Source organism: Mastigoproctus giganteus, chromosome 6, assembly GCF_048544385.1.
Source record: "Mastigoproctus giganteus isolate SK-2022 chromosome 6, ASM4854438v1, whole genome shotgun sequence".
NCBI classification, from domain to species: domain Eukaryota; kingdom Metazoa; phylum Arthropoda; class Arachnida; order Uropygi; family Thelyphonidae; genus Mastigoproctus; species Mastigoproctus giganteus.
Genome location: NC_143580.1, coordinates 117571721 through 117588498, shown reverse-complemented (window position 1 = coordinate 117588498; position 16778 = coordinate 117571721). Strand labels below are relative to the sequence as shown.

The 16778-nt window shown below is 37.1% G+C and overlaps 1 protein-coding gene across 1 annotated transcript in view; it reads left to right on the top strand.

Moving 5' to 3' along the window:
• Positions 1-16778, top strand: part of LOC150084528 (dual specificity tyrosine-phosphorylation-regulated kinase 1B-like) — a 378795-nt gene that overhangs the window by 47904 nt on the left and 314113 nt on the right. The window contains exon 2 of the mRNA XM_090376473.1: positions 11049-11123. The gene's annotated coding sequence lies outside the window, so the exon portion shown is untranslated. The remainder of the gene's footprint in view (positions 1-11048; positions 11124-16778) is intronic.

The window sequence follows — 16778 nt, the reverse complement described above, 5'->3', positions numbered from 1 at the left end:
GTATCAATACTGGGAAAAAATGACCGGGATCCAGGAATCTCTGTATTGTAAGCCCTAGTGCAGACGGGCTGCCAGAATATCCCTTTGTATAAAGCAATGGTCAGGCCACACCTTGAGTACTGTATACAGGTCTGGAGTCTTCATTTTAGGAAAGATGTAGAGTTGCTAGAATGAGTACAGAGAAGGGCAACAAGATTGGTTAGAGGAACAAAGGGGTGTGTTTATGAAAAAAGGCTTAAGTTCTTCAAGTTGCAGCATCTGGAGACTAGGCACCTGCGAGGTGATCTCATTGAGGTCTGTTGAGGCCTTGAATGGTTTGAGCAGGCTCAATGCTGATGGGATACTTCTGCTTGCTCAAACTGATGGGTCTTAGATTCAAATTGAGGAAAGACATTTGTAGAGATGTGTAGAAGTTTGCCTTTAGCCAACGGGTAGTTGATTGTTGGAAGTTGATAAAGTTGTGGAGTTGGAAGTTGTGGAAGTTGATAGCTTAAATAAATTTAAGGCTGAACTAGACAAACATTTGGAGTGACCGGATGGGTGAAATGGGATGTTTTTTTTTTTTTTTTTTTTTTTTTGCTGATGCTGTATAAGCTTGCTTTCTTGCATCATATGCCTCTGCTAATGCTAATTTCCAACAATTTTATGTGCAACAAATCTATGTTAGTGATTTATTTTTTTAGATTTTATTAAGATTATACTTACTTTTTTTTTTTTTTTTTAATACTTTACTTTTATCTTTTTTTTTTAATGCCTTACTTTTGCAGGAAGAAGCAATGCAGGATCATCTAGACAAGACTGTAGCAATAGTTAAGACACAGCATGGGTTTGTTAAAGGGAGGTCTTGTCTGACCAATTTGATTGGATACTATGATGTGGTCACAAAGGAACTGAATGCCAAAAATAATTTTGATATCATATACTTGGATTTCAGGAAAGCTTTTGATACTGTTGCACATGGAAGACTGCTATGCAAATTGGAGAGGTATGGCATTAAGGGTCAGTTGCTACAATGGATAAAGGGATGGTTGAGTGGGAGATGACAGATAGTGGTAATAAATGGACACTGCTCTTCATGGACAAATGTAATTAGTGGAGTTCCCTGGGGTTCGGTGTTGGCCCATTGTTGTTTTGTATATTTATCAATGATATTGATGAAAGTATATCAGGTTTAATGTCCAAGTTTGCAGATGATACAAAGGTTGGCAGGGTTGTTAACGACAGTATGCTACTCCAACTGGATCTAGATAAGTTGGGCAAATGGGTTGAGAAGTGGCAACTGAAGTTTAACATTGACAAATGCAAAGTACTGCATATGGGTAGCAATAACCAAAGAGAAATGTACCAACTGTATGGTACTACACTCAGGTAAGTGGAAAGTGAAAAAGACTTGGGGGTAACTGTGCAGTCAAATATGAAGTTTGCTGATCGGTGCAGACGGACTGCCAGGGCAGGTCATGGAGTCTTGTCAATGATGTATAGGAATTTTGCTAGCTGGGACAGGGATGTGATTATCCCATTATACAAGGCAGTGGTCAGGCCACACCTAGAGTACTGTGTTCAGGTCTGGAGGCCTTATTTTTAGGAAGGATGTAGAGGTGCTAGAATGAGTACAAAAAAGGGCAACAAGATTGGTGAGGGGGAACAAAGGAATGCAGAACTTAAGCTTTTCTTACCAAGAAAGGCTTAAGTTCTGCAAATTGCAGTGCCTTGAGAGTAGGCATCTGAGAGGTGATCTGATTGAGGTGTATAAGGCTTGAATGGGTTGAGCAAGCTGAATGCTGATGGGATTCTTCCTCTTGCTCAGACTAAGAACCTGAGGGGGCACAGTTTCAAATTGAGGAAAGATAGTTGTAGAATGGATGTGCGGAAATTTGCCTTTAGCCAGCAAGTGGTTGATTGGTGGAACAGACTTCCATCTTTTGTTGTGGAAGTTGATAGCCTAAATAAATTTAAGGCTGAGCTGGACAGGCATTTGGAACAAATAGAGGGGTGAAATGGGAGTGTTTTTTTTTTTTTTTTTTTTGGCTGATGCTGCATAAGCTTGCTTTCTTGCATCGTATGCCTCTGCTAATGCTTTTAAATGCTCACTTTAGAAAATTTACAACCTCAAAAGGATCACTGCTTTTCAATATTAAGGCGAATAAATAAATATAATGGTACACCTAAAATTGAAAATATTCGAAAATTGTATTAAGTACAATACACAATAACATTTACTGAACAAAACTTAACATTTAATGAGATGATTGAGGCTGGATATTTTTAGATAATTGTTCAAATTTGGTTGAAAATTTGGGACAGCAATTCACAGCATGGAATAAAGATGCTCATATGTTATTCTGTTTCTCTTTTTAAATATTTATTTGGTTTCATGCATGAAAAAAGTTTGCATCAACTATGTCTTGATTCGAACAAAGTAGCCGTTTTCATGGCATTTTCTTTTATTATCGGAAAATCTTCAGATGGGAGAGCCTTTTAGAACTAAAGTAGTTTCTTTTTGCAGTCCGTATACTTATTTTTAACCATGTTTTGACTTGAAGATCAATATAATTTCAAGTTGCAAGCTGGGAATTTACTTTCAGCCAAAGAGTAGATGGATTCTCAAACAAGCTTACATCTTTTTCATGGGATCTTATATCAGCAAATCAACTTTCAAACTCGTCAAAAAAGTAATTGTAATAACGAGAGGCAACGATTCTTTGGGAATATGTGTTTCTCTTTTAGCTCGGTACAACATTAAGTGAACTGAATAGTCTTGGCCAATTTTCTTTCCCTTATAGTTTTAAAATTAAGAGCATTTAAATGACTATAAATGTCTATAAGAATCGTAAGATCAAACAGCCACTCCATATTTGATAGTTGTTTTATTGGTTTTCCTTTTTCTGTCATGATGCAGTTTAAAGAAACGATATACTGTAGCACTTTGCCACAACTAAGCAGTGCACTATGTAAGATTAAATCTTTGTATTCCGCTTCAATTTCTGAAAGAAACTGCTGAAACATATGATGATTAAGGCCATGTGATCCTATAAAATTTACAGTTGAAATTTCATAATGTGTTGGAGATCCAATACTTTCTCACAGAGAGCTTCTTGATTCACAATGCTGTGAATTCCAATTTGAGGTTCAGTTCGATATCTATCATTTTCTTGGTTATTCTACCCATCAGCCCAATGTTTCTACAATCATATTTTGCAGATGATACAAAAATTGGCAGGGTTGTTAACGACAGTAAACAACCCTGTTTTCAAAAAGATTTTCACCTGTGGTTGTTCAGTGCTACTCCAACCATCAGTTGTAACTCCTACCAGGTGAAAATTAAAATTAAACAGGCCTCTTGCTCCAGAATCCATAGATAATATAATATAATATTGTTCTCTACTGGAAGAAAGGAAATAATAATGAAAATTGCACGTACAAGAAAGTAAGGTAGTAACTTTAGCATTAGCATTAGTAGAGGCATTTGATGCAAGAAAGCAAGCTTATGCAGCATCAGCCAAAAAAAAAAAAAAAAAAAAAACCACTTCCACTTCACCCCTCTGTTCGTTCAAAATACCTGTCCAGCTGAGCCTTAAACTTATTTAGGCTATCAACCTCCACCACAAGGGATGGAAGTCTGTTCCACCAACCAACCACCCGCTGGCTAAAGGCAAATTTCCGCACGTCTATCCTACATCTGTCTTTCCTCAATTTGAATTTATGCCCTCTCAGGCGATTTTTCTGAGCTACAGGAAGAATCCCATCAGCATTGAGCATGCTTAAACCATTCAAGGCTTTATACACCTCTATCAGATCACCTCGCTGGTGACTAGTCTCCAGACACTGTAATTCGCAAAACTTAAGCCTTTCTTCGTAAGAGCACCCCTTTGTTCCATTCACTAATCTTGTTGCCCTTCTCTGTACTCGTTCCAGCAGCTCTACATCCTTCTTGAAATGAGGCCTCCAGACCTGTATACAGTACTCTAGGTGTGGCCTGACCATCGCCTTATACAATGGAATAATCACCTCCTTATCCCTGCTGGAAAAATTCCTGTATATCATTGACAATACTCCATGAGCTACTCCTGCAGCCCGTCTGCACTGTCAGAGAACTTCATATCTGCCTGCACAACCACCCCCAAGTCCCTTTCATTCTCTACCACTGTCAGTGTAGTACCACAGAGTTGATACGTTGCTCTGGGGTTGTTGTTTCCCACGTGTAGTACTTTACATTTGTCAATGTTAAACTTCATTTGCCACCTCTCAGCCCATCTGCTCAACCTTTCCAGATCCTGTTGCAGCAGCATAGTGTCAGTAGTGTCCTTGACAACCCTGCCAACCTTTGTATCGTCTGCAAACTTGGACATTAAGCTTGATATACCACATCAATATCATTTATAAATACAGAAAACAATAATGGACCCAACACTGAGCCCTGAGGGACTCCACTAATAACATTAGTCCACGATGAGCAGTGTCCATTGATTACCACTCTCTGTCTTCTCCCCCTCAACCATCCCTTTATCCATAGCAGCAATTTGCCTCCAATGTCACACTGCTCCAATTTGTGTAGCAGTCTTCCATGTGCAACAGTATCAAAAGCCTTCCTAAGATCCAAGTATATAATATCAAAGCTATTCCCTGCATCCAGTTCTTTTGTGACTGCATCATAGTATCCAATCAAATTGGTCAGGCAAGACTTCCCCTTAACAAAACCATGCTGTGTCCGAGCTATAACTGAAGTCTTGTCTAAATGATTCTGCAGTGCTTCTTTAACCAGTGCCTCCATTAATTTTCCTGGAACAGAAGTTAAGCTCACAGGTCTATAATTACTTGTGTCAGCCTTTGATCCTCCTTTGTGAATTGGGGTCACAATCGCACATTTCCAGTCTATGGGTACCCCCCCTGAGTCCAAGGAAGCTCTCATAATTATGGCTAAGGGTTTGCTTACTTCCTTTGCTGCCTCCTTTAATATAACTGGATAGATCCTATCCACCCCGGGTGCCTTTCTTGTGTTTATGTTCAACAGTTTCTCCTCCACTTTACTCCCAGTTATTTCAAGATTCTGTAGCTTACTGCTAGAGTTGAATACACCTGGCATTCCCCTCGCTGAATAAGTCCTCATGTGTGAATGTCGATGCAAAATATTCATTTAGTTTGTTAGCTACCTGAGCAGAATCATCAACAGTTGACCCATCAATATCAAGTGGACCAATCTGATTCATCCCCTTCCTTCTAGAGTTTACATAAGTAAAGAACTCTTTGCTGTTTTTCTTTGCATCCCTTGCCAAGGATTTCTCGTAATCTGCCTTCGCCTGCCTAACCTCCTTTGTAACTTGGTTGCATATCAACTTGTATCTATCATAGGCTTCTGTGTCATGTGTTAATTTGTATGTATCCCATGCATTTTTCTTTTCTGCCATATGCCTCATTAGTTCATCTGACATCCATTTTCGCCTAAACCTTGAACAATATTTCTTAGTTGGTATGTAAAGCCTAGTAACTTCCAAGATAAGTTCTTTGAATGCTTCCCATTTTGAATTTGCTGTTGGTAACATCATCAGTTGGTCCCACTGTATAGAATCTAAATACTGTCTCAGTCCATCGTAGTCGCCTTTACGGAAGCAATAACCCTTCCCTTTACTCCTAATGGTAGTTACCTCTTTGAGTAAATCCCACTTCAGCACACTGTGATCACTGTCACCTAGTGGTTCCTTTATCTGCAGATTCTTAATGCATGAAGAATCACTGCTGATAATCAAATCAAGAGTATTACTCCCTCTAGTTGCCTCCTGAACATGCTGATGTAGAAAACAATCATCCAATAAATCCACAAAAGCCCTGCTAGTGTGTGAGTAACCAGCCCCCAAATTCCAGTCAATATTTGGGAAATTAAAATCTCCCATTATAAGACTCTCTGATTTACTGGCCCACTCTATTTCCCTGTATGGTTCCTTATTATACTCATCAGAGTCATTAGGCCTATAGCACACTCCTACTCTCAATTTTGATCTCCCAATGTTTATGTCACACCAAACTGACTCAACACTGCACTGTCCAGCGATGTCGACTGGCTTCACTTCCTTGGTTTTTATGTGTTTCTTAACTAATAGCATAACCCCTCCCCCCCTTCCTATCCTGTCTATCCTTTCTGTAGACGTTGTACTTTAATAGAACTACAGGTACAAATTTAGGTAGGCAAATTAATTAAAAATTAATGAATTAAAATTTTTATTTTATTTTAATTTTTAATTCATTTGCCTACCTTAATTTGTGCTTAGTAGTTCTATTAAAGTTACTACTTTACTCTATGTGCAATTTTCATTATTATTTTCATTGCTCCAGTAGAGAACAATCAGAGGCTCTCATCTGGTGAGTATGGGCTTGGCACACCCAGGGTGCTGAGCTGGATATCATCATTCTTCTCTTTCTTGGTGATTCCTTTCTACTTCTGTCAATGGTGCCTCCGTAGCCAGGTGGGAAGGAGCAGCAGTGCGTAGCACACGCTTCTTGATTAGACCGGGGTTCGAGCCCGTCACCACCAAATACGGAGGATGCGGAAAGGTCATTCAGGGAATGACCACCGCATATCCCGGAGCAATATGGCCTTAGTTGCTAATGCTCCTAAAAAAAACCAAATAACAATAACTTCTGTCAATCTCTCTCTCTCTCTCAGGGTAACTCAGGAATTTTTTTGGCTGTTGCAACATAAGCCTTAGGCTTTCTTGCACCATATGGCTAATAATAATAATATCCTACCAGGTTTTTAATATTTAATCCTAACTTTTCAATAGATTGGCAAAAAATTTTCAAAAAGATTTTCACCTGTGGGTGTTCCATACTCTGAAGATCAGCTAAATCTTCAGCTGATACAAAATTATCATTAATTCCACATATGAAGATAAGGAGTGGGGCTGTGTCATTTACATCAGTACTGTCATCCAGTGCCACACTAAAATATTATCTTTATTGTAAGGTGCAAAGGTACGTGCAAGTACCCTTCATAACACTAAGCCAGGGGTTAACAAGCAGCAGAGATATCATCTTGCCGGAAATATAATACAGGATATGTACAATAGCTTTAATGCAATTAAATTAAAGAAAAATTATGTATGAATAACATAATGCAGATTATATTAACTTAAAAGTTAATAAAATAATAATAATACATCAAATTAAAAATAATAAAATAATAATAATAATACATCAGATTAAAAATTAATACAATAAATTAAAATAACACAGGACAGTTTTCTTGAATTTGGTTTTCCTTCAAATTCTTGGCTACCTGGAGTGATCTCACATCAGTCAATGGTTGTGGAATACATATGCAGATCTAGGATGCGACATCTGTACTTCTTGTCATCTACGATTTTACACAGGTCGGCATCCAAGGATTGGGCTAGATGGAGCTTTTGATAAGCGAAGAAGTGATCTTTAAGATGTAGCCTCAAAGGAATAGCAAGAAGCTGGGAGTGGAGCGGAGAGCTGGTTGCGGGATCCACCAACACACGATGTCCCACATATTGGATGCTGAGATTTTCCCAGCGATCATTTTTATGGTGAAGATGAGTCATCTTTCATGCATTATTGCTGAAAATCTGGTTACATTCAGTGCTTTGGCCATTGGTGTTGCGTGCTGCTGCAATTCGAGATGGTACTTCCAGGTTGCCCACTTCAGGATTCAGTGTTCTGCTGTGTTAGTGGTTTGATTGTGGTGTTTGCAGCCAAGCCCCCACAACTCTACTCTATACAGTAATAGTACACCTTTGAAAATCATCGTCCTGATATATACGTTTTTATCAGATTTGTGTTCTGGATATGTAGCATGTGCTGTTTAACAACTCACCATTTCCTGTTGAATTTGGCACAGAGTCCTTCTATGTGATGATGGAATCTTAATTTTCTGTCAAATATCAGATCTCTGTTTTTCGATGTGGGGGATCAGGACTCTGCCAATCACAGGCTGAATTATGGTTGGTGTGGGTTTAAGTGAGTATAGCATGACAACAGATTTTTCAGGGTTAATTTGCAGTCAAATCCCACAGATACTGCTATATTTCTGATAAAGTCTTGTTGATGGTTACTGTAGTGTCTGTTGCTTCATCGGCCGATTTTATTTTTGTTAAGCGCTTCAAGTCATCCACATGATATCATATCTGTTATATTGTGTATTAACGGGTTAATGATAGCTGTAAAAAGAACGTCAGATAGTTCCCCTTATGGCACGCCTGCTTGCATTTGCCTAGTGTTTGCCTTATGTTTTCCAAAAGTTGTTTGAACAAATTCTTTCCAGTATCTTCTACTCTGCATAATTATTGTGATTTTAAATGTTTCTCACCAACCACATGTTAAAATAAGACACGGAAACTGGAATTTTAAAAAACTATGTGTTTACTACTATATATTTACAATTAAAATAACTTTTCAACTAAAAAGGATAAAATACATAAAATATATATATACATCGAATAAAATACATTAAAATACCGGGTTAAGAGCGATAAAACCGACCGTAGTTTTCGAAGGCTCCTGCCTTCTTCTTCAGCAGTAGCTTCCTTGTACTGCGGTGCATCTTAAGTACCAGCAGCTTCACGGTCTAGATCACGTGTTTCATCGCCACGTGTTCTATTCTCCTATGTACTAGGACCAGAAGCGGCTCAGGAGCGCGTCATATAAAATCGTTCATCCCTTCTGAGGATCGTAGCCTCAAAGAGGGGATGAATCCGCAAACCTTTGTCTCTGTTGATGTTCTCTGTCGAACTAATCCGCAAACTCTCGAGCCACTTGTGGTCCCAGAACCTATGCGCCCGATCAGTGACGATAGCTTCATTCGGGGAGATCTGGTGTTGCTTCTCCCAAAAATGGGAGAACATTCTTAACCCGGTATTTTAATGTATTTTATTCGATGTATATATATATTTTATGTATTTTATCCTTTTTAGTTGTAAAGTTAATTTAATTGTAAATATATAGTAGTAAACACATAGTTTTTTAAAATTCCAGTTTCCGTGTCTTATTTTAACATGTGGTTGGTGAGAAACATTTAAAATCACAATATGAATTTACCCAACCCCAGAGGCCTGTTTGTAGATCTTTGCATAATTGTTTGTTGAGACCAACTAACGTCTCATATCATTGTTCCTTTCTCTGGACAAATTTCTTCCACAACTTTTAACAAACAACTTTCAACAAATTCACCATCACTGAACGGTTTACTTTCAAAAGTGATCAAATGTGCAACTTGATAACTGGCACATACAGCAGATAAACATCTTTACTGATACGTTTTCAGTGTGTTTTGTTGTTTTCTTAATTCGTTTTGTAACTTTGAACAGTTTTATTTTTGCAACACTCCTTTATGTTGATCATAACAGTTATGCTTGGAATCATAATGTTGTTTTAAATTAGATTCTTTTAAAACTGACACTATCTCCTAACACACCAAACACACTGCTTTTTCATCGTACTCATTGAAGAAAGTCTTCAGTCCACGTTTGATTAAAAAAAATGACCCTCCAAATTGACTTTCCTCTTTCGGAACATTTTTTAGGATATTTTTGACTTCAATACAAATTAATAAAGATTCAATACGGTGAACAAGTTATATCAAAATAGTAGAATTTCACAATATGAAAAGAGTGATACATACATAACTGTATTTAGCATACATATGACTGCACTGGACTACATGTACACGTTTGATACAGCCCAGCTTGATGTTTGCATGCCTGTACACGTAATGGCATGAATCTCTAAAATGCTGTTTTAGTTCACTTTCTGCATGGGCCATATAAAAATTATTAGTGGGCTGGATACGGCTCGCAGGCTGTAGTTTGGATACTACTGGCCTAAGCCATCTGTCTCCAAACCATTTTGTCATTTTGGTGAAAGACCAAGGCCTTTATTCTGATACTGCTTTTATGGGTCCACTGATTGGAGTTCCATGTTGACTTGATAAACCACAGCCATAATGCATTGTCTACTATCTGTAATTTTTTTTTCTTTAAAGTGGAATCAGAACTTAATGCCTTTTTGAAAGGTATGTGGAGACATACGTGGTGTTACTAACTAAAGATTAGGAATTCAATATAACATCATTATACCACATGGGAAATTTTGCTGCAGAACTGCAAGAGGATTTCTCACATGGTATAAAAGTTAATTGAATTGTTAATTTTTAAGGACCTTTATGAAACAAAGTGACAGTTTGTTTTAAAGCGGGAAGGTGGAGAGCATTGGTTAATCTGGCAAGTCATTTAAGCAGAGGTCACTTTAGAGGATTTCTCTTGTGCTTTCAAAACATAAGTTGTCATTTTTGTAGTTTTAGTAGTTAATTAAAAAAAAAAACTTTTTGGTAACTAGTGTCACTCCTCCAATTACTTTCCTGGAGCATTAATCTTCAAATAATGTGACTGCATAATGGTAGTCTTCTATAACAGAAAGAAAAAGGAAAGCTTATACCCTGCCAAGTGTAAATTAAAAAAACATAAAATCACAGAAGAGGATCTTAATAGATCCCTTTCTGTGATTTTATGTTTTATTCACTTCTGCAAGCAGACTCTATCACTGTGAAAAGAATTAAAGTATATTCAACAGAAAATTTCTTTGAAAGATACTAAGGAGTACAGTAGGTTTAGAAATTCATTTTTTTTACCTCCACACAAATGCTTGCAATTTTCATGTTCTCTGGATTTTATTATGTGATATTAAATGAAAGGAGAAGGGTTCACAGAAGAAAATTAAACATGGAACCTATTTGCTGCCACTGAACAATTTTCAAATCACTAAGTTTGGAAATAGTATTAGAAAATTAATGACAGTTTTAGGAAAAAAAATATAGTGTATTCTGGAAATAGTGGCGTACCATTTAAGGGATTATCAGAGTATTGTTTTTTCATATTTGTTTGCTATACATGTTTATGGTTGTATTTTAAAATATAAATAATTATATTATAACATATAAAGTATGAATAGTATTTCTGGGAAACCCTGTGTCTAGTACAAGTGTCTGAAGCTTTTTATATTCACATGCATTATCTGATATATGATGGTATTTGTTACAGATATTTGTAGAGCTGTGATTAGAAAGTTTGTTGTGGGATGTGAAACATCATGTTTATTCTGTAATTTCTGTAATGGTAAGTTTCAGTATATTATACAGTATAATTAACTTTTTGCATATGGATAAATTATATAACCAGGATTGATATCATTAGTTTCGTGCATTTTGTTTATTTTTTGTACTCCTACCATCATTGAAATACAAGCTTATAATGTATTGGGTCTCACTAGACTTTGATATTGATTGTGACTTGCCATGACTTGGGCTACATGAGATTGGAGAAAAACAACCAGATGTGGCTTGCAATGCTGTGTGCAGAATATTCCATAACTGTAGTACCAAATGATGATGATCAATAGTTCAGAAACCCTTTTTGACATTTCTCCCATTAAATTGGATTGAGATCTGGGGTATTTTCTTGGTGAATTTTATGAATGTTTCTGAAAAATCAGCGTGGGCACACTTTTGGTACGTGTCATGGTGCATTGATCTCTGGAACACTTGTTGAATAGCAAGAATATTAATTGCTAGCTGAACAACAAGTTTGAGTATATAAAGCCATCTGGCATTATATTGGAGATTTCCCAATGAAACCACAATTCTGCTGCTGAATTATAGATTTATTAAATTCATAATTAATTCATGCTATTTTTCCATATACAGTTATACAGTATGGGACTGTTTATCTGGAATGCCTGAGATCTACGTTGCCATAGGCTTTTCTGCATCAGCCAAGATCCCCCCCCCCCACACACACAGAATATTTATACTATTTTCATAAGGTAACCATGCAATTCTTCTAAATTTAGCTAACGTTGAGGTTGCCTTGCAAGTACCCTGTTGAGAGGCAGCTTGTTCCAGTGTATGACAATCTGTTGCCCATAAGGGAAGTTTGTGGGATCCAGCCTTCAGTTATTCCAAAGTTTTATATTTCTGCCCCTCTGGTTCTTGCCTCCCTTGTGAGGGAGAATAGACCTTCCTCATTTGTTTTTTTTTAACCAGTTCAGTACTTTATACACTTCACTCAGATCTTCTGATAGATGTTTAGTTGTGAAACTTTGACAACACCATCTAAGCTTATGAATGAGTTTGTTTGCATAGGTAATGCACACTCACCATTTCTACCACCAAGGTAGTTTTAATGCATTGTTTTAATTATATCTCATGTTGTGAATACCTTCACAATGAGTTTCCATGGTATTGCTCTATCTCGAATAAGTAACGCTTCACCTATGAAGAAGGCTATTGTTACTTATTCTCGGCAGATGCTACCATCCAGACGGCACCGTTTCAAGGCTATTTGGCCCCTCTTCGGCGGGTGGGTAGGTACTCTGTTGTTGCAATAGTGACAATGTGGTTATGAAGTTTAGCTCCACAGTATGAGAGATGCCTGTGGTGTGCATGGTTTAATCTAAAAAATATTCTTTTTAATCTAAAAAATATTCTTTTTAATCTAAAATATAATATTTAATCTAAAAGATATTCTTGGCTAAATGCCTAAGAGTATGAAGGAGTTTGTTTATGCATGGGTGATGCACACTCATCATTTCTACTACCAAGGTAGTTTTAATGCATCACTTTAATTATATCTCATATTGTGAATATCTTCACAAGGAGTTGCCATGGTATTGCACTACATCAAATAAGTAACGAATAAGTCTTCTCCATAGGTGAAGTGTTACTTATTTGAGGTAGTGCAGCCGACCGGGCTAGCCGGGTGGGTAAAGTACCTGCCTAGCAACCCAAAGGTCGCGGGTTTGAATCCCGCCTCGGGCTTGGATCAAAGTACTGCAAAAACCTTGGGAGGTGCATTATGGCCACAGATGCCGATGCGCCAACAAACTACCAAAAAAAAAAAAAAAAAAAAGAGGTAGTGCAATACCATGGCAACTCATTGTGAAGGTATTTACAATATGAGATATAATTAAAATGATGCATTAAAAGTACCTTGGTAGTAGAAATGATGAATGTGCATTACCCATGCATAAACAAATTCTTTCATACTCTTAGGCATTTAGCCAAGAAATATCTTTTAGACCTTGTAAGCTGTTCTTCATAAGTATGTTGATTTGCTATCATCACTAATCTGGTTGCCCTTCTCTAAACCCTCTCCAGATTTCTGTATTTTTCAGATGCAGTCTCCAAAATACAATATTTCATATGTGCTCTAACCATTGTCTTGTATAGAGGGATAATGGCATCCTTTTTCCTATTAACAGAGGTTTTGTAAAGCATGGATAGAACACCCTCTTTCTTCCTAGATGGAAACAGTGCATAGAAAATTTCATGTCAGATTGAATCATAACATCCAAGTATTTTTTGTGTTGAATCACTCTTAGCACCCCCCCCCCCCCTCCTTCAAATTTTATATTTTACCCCAGAATTTTTGTTCCTCAAATGCATAAATTTAGAGGCATTAAACTTTAGTTGCCATTTTTTTGGACCACGTATGCACCTGATGCAAGTCTTTTTGATGACCCTTTTGAAATCATTAGCAAACATCGATAGTTTTTGAATGCCTTCTAGGATCTTATTTCTGTAGCATTTAATATTTTAGTGAATTTCTCATCTTAGAATAGTAGTTTGATTTGAGGATCCACTAAAATTCCTTTTTACCTTGGCCACACCGATCTAAGGAAACTTTTGCCTCACACAGAAAACCCACTCGGATATATCCTGGTAGAGAAGTTTCTAGAAGGCTCACAATGTTTCTAGAGAACTCCGTTGATAGTTCTAGAACCTTACAGAAACATACCAACCTTTCTTCCACATGTAACAATATTCTAGAACAGTGGTTCCCTAACTAATGAATTCTACTGACCCTTTCAAAAGAAAAAAAAAAAAAAAAATTATGGACCCATTCAAATATAAAAAAAAAAGTTTGCGGACCCCTATATATAACATATGCATATGTTATACGCATATGTTATATGCATATATATATATATAGTCGACCACCATTTTGCAGACCCCCTGGAATTGGTCTACGGACCCCAGTATGGGAAATGCTGTTCTAGAACATTCCAGAATGTTCTATAAAAAAATATAAACAGATAAAATAGATGGAAAAGATGATTAAACCAACTACAGGTCTTGGTTTTCAGTCATTATCCTATGATATTTGAAAACTGAGGGCGATGAGAACTTTTTAAGCACATATCTGAGTTTTTGAACATATTTCCTACGAGAATCTGTCAAAATTATTTCAGGGAGGAAATTGATGTTGACCAGTGTGTAGTTCTATCTAGAATTAATTCAAACTATCCACATCCATAACAACGGATAGAAGCTTCTTCCAGCAATCAACCACTTGTTGGCTAAATGCAAACTTATGCACATCTATTTTGCAACCATCCTGTCTCAATTTAAATTTATGTCTTCTCATGTCCATCATCTGAGCAAGAGGAAGAATTCAATCAGATCACCTCACATGTGCCTGGTCTCCAGAGCTGCAATTTGTGGAACTGGTAAGAGCACCCTTTTCTTCCACTGACCAATCTCTTTGCTCTTCTTTGTAACTGTTCTAGCAGCTCTGCAATATAATTTCTAAAATGAAGTCTCCAGACCTGTAAGCAGTGCTCAAGATGTGGTCTGATCAATGGAAATGCTTGGTTCAAGAGTGCGAGGTGCAAAGTTGTTGAATTTTGAGTTCCTCGGAATGAATGTTTTTTGAAAACGTTTGCTGTTTTGTTGACCTAATTAACATATTAAACCACATTCGGTTAAGTAGCTTTATAGTCCCAGTCATGTTATGTGAAGGAAAAATTGTTAAAGTTAAACATAAGAAAGGCACCTGGGATCTATCCACCTATATTAAAGGAGGCAGCAGAGGAAGTAAGCAAACCCTTAGCCATAATTATGAGAGCATCCTTTAACTCAGGGAAAGTCCTTATGAACTGGATCCCCAGTGTATCCCCAATTCACAAAGTGGGATCAAAGGGTAATACGAGTAGTTAGCATTAGCATTAGTTTTGCACATCTGGCTACTCCAAATGTTTGTTTAGTTAACATTAGTTTAAGCATATGATGCAAGAAAGCATCAACACAAGACTGCAGTAATAATTCAGACACAGCATGGGTTTGTTAAGTGGAAGTCTTGTCTGACAATTTTGTATTGGATACTACAGTGAGGTCAAAAGGGAACTGGATGCAAAGAATAATTTTCCTGAAATCATATACTTGGATTTCAGGAAAGCTTTTGATACTGTTACACACTGAAAACTACTGTACAAGTTGGAGCAGTATGGCATTAAAGGCACGTTGCTGCTATGAATAAAGGGATAGTTGAGTGGGAGAAGACAGAGTGGTAATCATTGGACACTGCTCTTCGTGGACAAATGTTATTAGCAGAATTCCCAGGGTTTGATGTTTGGCCCATTGTTGTTTTCTGTATTTATCAGTGATATTGATGAAGGTATATCAGGCTTAATATCCAAGTTTGCAGATGATACAAAGGTTGACAGGGTTGTTAATGACAGTAATGACAGTACGCTACTGCAACAGGATATAGAAAAGTGAGCAGATGGGCTGAGAGGTGGCAACTGAAGTTTAGCATTGACAAATGTAAAGTACTGCATATGGGTAGCAGTAACCCCAGAGTAACGTATCAACAGTGTGGTACTACACTCAGGGTGGCAGAGAATGAAAAAGACCTGGGGATAATTGTGCAGTCAGATGTTAAGTTTTCTGAGAAGTATAGACAGTCTGCAAGAATAGTTCATGGTGTCTTGTCAGTGATATACATTAATTTTTATAGCAGGGATAAGGAGGTGATTATCCCCTTGTATAAGGAAGTGGTCAGGCCACACCTTGAGTACTGTAAACAGGTCTGGAGGCTTCATGGAAGGAAGGATGTAGAGCTGCTCAAACGAATACAGAGAAGGGCAACGAGATTGGTGAATGGAAAAAACAGTTACTCTTACAGAGAAAGACTTAAGTTCTGCAAATTGCAGTTTCTGGAGACTGGTGATCTGATTGAGCTGTATAAGGCCTTGAATGGTTTGAGCAAGCACAGTGCTAACAGGATTCTTCCTCTTGTCTAGATTAGTCGTCTGAGGGGACATAAATTCAAATTGAGGAAAGACAGTTGTAGAATAGATTTGCGGAAATTTGCCTTTAGCCAGCGGTTAGTTGATTGCCGGAACAGACTTCCATGTCATTGTAGAAGTTGACAGCTTAAATAAATTCAAGGCAGAACTAGACAAATATTTGGACTTAATGGATGGGTGAAATGGGAAGTGCTTTTTTTTTTTTTTTTGACTGATGCTATATAAGCTTGCTTTCGTCCATCATATGCCTCTACTAATGCTAATGCTAAATTGCAACACATTGAATGCTCCCAAATATAGGCAGAAGTCAATATGTTAATCCCTCAATTTACCATACCAAAATTATAAATGTAATTTTCAAGAAGGTACTTAACTGTTAATATATATTTTATTTTATTTTTAAGGTTATCATTGTGCTTGATCAAAAATTTTGCAGTTCACTCAGATTTTTCTTTGATCCACATGTTGACTAATGCTAATATATACCATTGAGCAAAACAGTTAAAATTTTAACCTCATAATAAATTTAGAGCATAAAACGTCCAGCTACAGAAATGTTTTTAACTATTGTAGAGGTATGCAAAAGCATCATGTTTTATACAATCATAAAGCACAGTTTGTGCAAAATGCACGATTATGCAACATGTCTTATTGTGAATCTTGTCATAGCACGATGTGTTACC